We start from the raw sequence: 4964 nt of genomic DNA, 5'->3' as shown, positions 1-4964 counted from the left end.
TTAAAATAATCTTAATTACCTTAATTAAAACATATACTAATAATGACTATAATTATTTCAAATTCGAAAACATACTTATTCTAATTACCTTAATTACTATATTTAAAATAATCTTAATTACCTTAATTAAAATAGATACTAATAATGACTTTAATTATTTCAAATTAGAAAATATACTTATTCTAATTACTATACTTAAAATAATCTTAATTAGCTTAATTAAAACATATACTAATAATGACTTTAATTATTTCAAATTAGAAAATATACTTATTCTAATTACCTTAATTACTATATTTAAAATAATCTTAATTACCTTAACTAAAACATATACTAATAATGACTTTAATTAATTCAAATTAAAAATATACTTATTCTAATTACCTTAATTCTGCAACCTGTATGTTTTTCCCATCCCCTAAGTGCCTTCTTTCTTGTACCACAAGAGCCACACTTGCACATGACTCTGCAAGATTAAATTGTTGGGGATTCACATACCACATTGAATCTCACTATGCACATACTTGAATCATGAGGAAATAACAAGTGGGTGTTCACAATCAGAAACTCTTGGGGAACATTGCCTTTTGGGTTTTGTACAAAGGGGGTAACTAACTGAGCATGTAACAACTAAGCAACACGATCACCACAATCGTTAAAAAGCAACTCTTTATAATCCATAACTCTTAGACATTCTTTACGTATGGCAGTCAGCAGACCTGCATAATAAATGAGTTTATGAGCCAAAGAGTAGAAAAATTACTTAAAGAAGCATAGATCTTATAGAAAAAAAATAATCCTCCAGAACCACATGGAACATTAGCACTAACCACAAGAAAACAAATAAGTGCAACAATGGGGAAAACAAATATTTAAACGAGGATGAGGATTGAGGATGAATGGCATTTTCACACACTTACCATCTCCGCGATTGTTGGTTCGAGGAAGCTTGAAGAGATGGTAGCCAACATCCCCAAGTTTCTCCTCATACATGTTAACAAGTTCTTTATTTCCAACCCAAAACTCCTAAACATGAAACAAACATCGTAGCATAGAGTGAGTGAAAGCTGGTAAGGAAAAACACCATTCACAACCAAAGAAAAATGTTTTTGTTTTTCACAAGAGACAATGCCCACCAAAGAGAAAGGAGAGAAATTGCTACCTAAAGGCACATAATGGAAGATGATTCAAAAAGCAAGCAATCAAGAATCTTGTTATTCCTGTCCAACCAGAATGATCTGAAGTCATTTTCTCGTAGGACTTGGTTTTGTTCACAACAACAACACAACAAATTCAAATTTCAGATTGAAACCCTCCAAATCACACATTTTGAGACCACTATGAATTCCATGAACATAAAAAACCCAAGGGAAAAGAACACAACACCTATGGATCAATCCGTTTGTAAATCGGAGCCAGAATGTTGAAAGTGGTGAATGAAACACAAGAAGGGTCTCTATCCACCTCTTTCGTTGACAAAAAACACCCACTGTTGTTAATTCTACAGAGATCTCCATCACTGCTATAGCCATTGACAACATTATGAGAAGAACCATTCCCTCTTCTCAAATTGAACTTAGCACCCGCAACCACAACCTGAATTCCACTCATACCATTTTTCTTAAGCCACTTAATTAAAGAGACAAATTTAACCATGATATAGCACCTTGAAAAGTTTGATGCATATTTTATCACACTCGGCATGCAGCCACACATTACAACCATCACAACACACCTGATACTAAGAGTTCAGTCCCAAAAGATGTCAAAATTTAGACAAATTAAATTTAAAAAATAACTACATTGACAGAACAGGCAATCTCACCCAATTCCCACCATCTAGATAAATCTATTTAGGAAAAAATGAAAAAGAAAAAAGAAAGTTATCTCATAAACAAAAATTAGGTTATATAAAAAAAGAAACTCTCTTATCGATGAAGAACACAATGTCATCGTCGTCCAACACGAACCACCGCACGTCCGTCTCGTTGCGATCCATGGCACACACCACACGGATCACGGACCGTAGCCCGCCGCAGAACGTGTAGGGGAAGGAGGAGGTGTCGTCGAAGATCACCAACGGTGGCGAGGAATCATCGAGGTGGTGTTGGGTGGTGTTTTGTCGAGGAATGCGAGGGCGCAGGTGGTGGCGGGGGAGTACCAGAGGTTGATGTAGGGGAGACAGCGGGGCCAGGAGGTGGAGGAGGAGGCGTTGGAGAAGAGGAGGTGGCGGCGCGTGGGGGGGGGAGAGGTGGGAGATGAATGCGGAGTAGATAAGGCCGGGAACTACGAACGCGAGGTATACAAAGGTGAGGTATTTTTACGCTGGGAACTACGAGGTACAAAGCTGATCAGTAGAGAGCATGAGTTCAACAGCTACAGGATGGTGTATGCGCAAATTAAACCTATTTACAACTAAATGCAGCGAAGGCGATTTTCACTGAAACCCGACGTTGTTATTTTGCCAAGAATTACGAAAATGTCAACCACGCACATTCTAAGACGATTATTAACGACCGTCTTAGTATGTACATCGTAGAAAGCAAATTTCCGCTACTTAATTACAAGTTGGCCACCACGTCACATTTTAAGATGATCACAAATAACTGTTTTAGAATGTGCGTCGTAAAATGCTTCTTTTCTAGTAGTGTCTTCTTATCTCTTTAATATTATTCCTTTTGCATTACCATTTTTTATGCTTAATTTCTTAGTTTATGGTTTGATCACCCATATTCATGATAAGTTTTAGGGGTGACATTGGGAAGTGTTATTCTCTAAAAGAATTAGGAAATGGTATCTAAATAATTCATCTCTAGGGATAAAATGATCTTATTTAGCTTGATATAAATCTTTATTCTTAATGCTATTTAATTGTTTTACCTCTTAAAGGGATTTGGGAGATAAAATAGATAAATTATGCTCTTTCACTTGAGGGGTCGTGATTAGAGTATATGAGTAGATGTAGGTGCTAATTGCAATAATCTTAAATAGAGAAAAATCTTAATATTACATAAAAAGTAGCTCTGGTAGGTTAAGCCCCCAACATTTTCATCTTCTCAATTAACTTTTGCTTCTAATATTGGCTTTCTCATCTTGTATATTTTAATTCATTAATTTAAATTTATGTTTACTTTTCTCTCTTATTTATTTTAATTTTATTTTATTGTTCTTTTCACAACCTTTTAAACCAATTTATTTATTGCTTGAGAATTATATATTCACCCACTTGTGTACAAACAAAGTCCTTGTGGACTCGACACTCGGACTTCCATTTTACTTTACTACTTGTACAAACTGGTGCACTTGTCAATCGATCAACAAGTTTTTGGTGTCGTTGCCAGGGACTTTGTTCTTTGTACTTGGTAATTTGGATATTCAAATTTTAAAGCAATTGGTTTTTATTCTTTAAATTTTTATTTTTATTTTTTATTTAATTTTTCTAAAAAAATCAATTTTTCTTTAATCATTCTTTATTTTTAATTTTTGTTTTATAATTAAAACAACTTGCAGAAGAAACAATGTTGCAAGAAGAAGGAGAGAACAAGGGGTATAGGCCAATCAAGGAGAGAGAGAACCATCATCCTCTATATCCTTTTCTTCCTTTCCTGTGATCAACCCACATCTCAACTTCGAAGAACACATTATGGCAGAAGATCATCCACATAGGATTACTCTAGTTCCTCTAGACCTCAGTACTTTACCAGCATAGCTAGGCCTGAAGTTCAAGCCGCCAACATCACTTATCAACATTCCCTCATTCAACTGATTCAAGGCAATCTCTTTATATGGGCTACCAAAGGAAGATCCATATGCTCACCTAGCAACATACATAGAGATTTATAACATGGTGAAGATAGCAGAAGTTCTAGAAGATATCATCTGTCTCAATCTATTTTCTTTTTCTTTGGCAGGTGAAGCAAAAAGATGGCTCAACTCGTTCAAAGGAAATAGCTTGCGGACATAGGAAGAGGTGGTGGAGAAGTTCCTTAAGAAATATTTTCTAGAGTCCAAGACCGCTGAGGGGAAGGTGGAAATCTCATCATTCTATCAATTCCCTGATGAATCATTAAGTGAAGCTCTTGACTACTTCCATGGTTTACTCCAAAAGACTCCTACTTATTGATTCAGTGAGCATGTTCTGTTAAATATATTTATTGATGGCTTGCGACCCCATTCCAAGTAGCTTCTTGACACATCTGCTAGTGGAAAAATTAAATTGAAGACCCCTGATGAAGCTATGGAGTTGATTGAAAATATGGTAGCTAGTGACCATGCCATCCTTCGTGATCAAGCTTACACACCCACAAAGAAGAGTCTTCTTGAGCTCAAATCTAAAGATGCATTACAAGCTCAAAACAAGCTCCTAGCCAATCAAATTGAGACCCTTACAAAGACCTTGAACAAGCTTCAGTCATGCAAATTGGGGGATGCAACATTTGTGGCGAGGCCCATGAGTCAGGCATGTGCATGGCTCAAGATGATGCTAAAGAAGTCAACTATATGGCCAATCCAAAATGTCAAGGGCTCCATCAAGGAGGGCCTCTAGGATACAATCAAAGGGAAAATTTCTCTCTAGGCCAAGGCTGGAGATCCCGTCCTAGGAATAACTTCAACAAAGATCAATGGTCCATCTATCTAGCCTCCCAATCAAGGGCTGAATCTCTATGAGAGGACCACCAAGCTAGAAGGCACTTCAACTCAATTTATGCAGGTTTCTTTGTCAAATCACAAGAGCACAGAGACAACCATCAAGAATCTGGAGGTATAGGTGGGCCAATTAGCTAAGGAAGAGTGCAAGGCGATTCTCACTAGAAGCCAAAGGAGGGAGAATGCTGAGAAAGAAAAGAGAGCTGAGGGAGTATCAGAGGATGTGAGTAATGAGGAATGAGAGGATGAAAAATGAGAGTAAAAAGAGTGGTGATGAGGTCTTAACCACTAAGACCAAGAGTCAATTAGCTCGGGGA

At 36.7% G+C, this 4964-nt stretch overlaps 1 pseudogene; it reads right to left on the bottom strand.

The window, feature by feature from the left end:
* Positions 1-474: 474 nt before the first annotated feature.
* LOC114386150 lies at positions 475-1611 on the bottom strand (annotated as a pseudogene).
* Between the last annotated feature and the right edge of the window lie 3353 nt (positions 1612-4964).

This window comes from Glycine soja, chromosome 15, assembly GCF_004193775.1.
Source record: "Glycine soja cultivar W05 chromosome 15, ASM419377v2, whole genome shotgun sequence".
In the NCBI taxonomy this organism is placed as follows: Eukaryota; Viridiplantae; Streptophyta; class Magnoliopsida; order Fabales; family Fabaceae; genus Glycine; species Glycine soja.
This window is presented reverse-complemented; position numbering and strand designations above follow the sequence as displayed.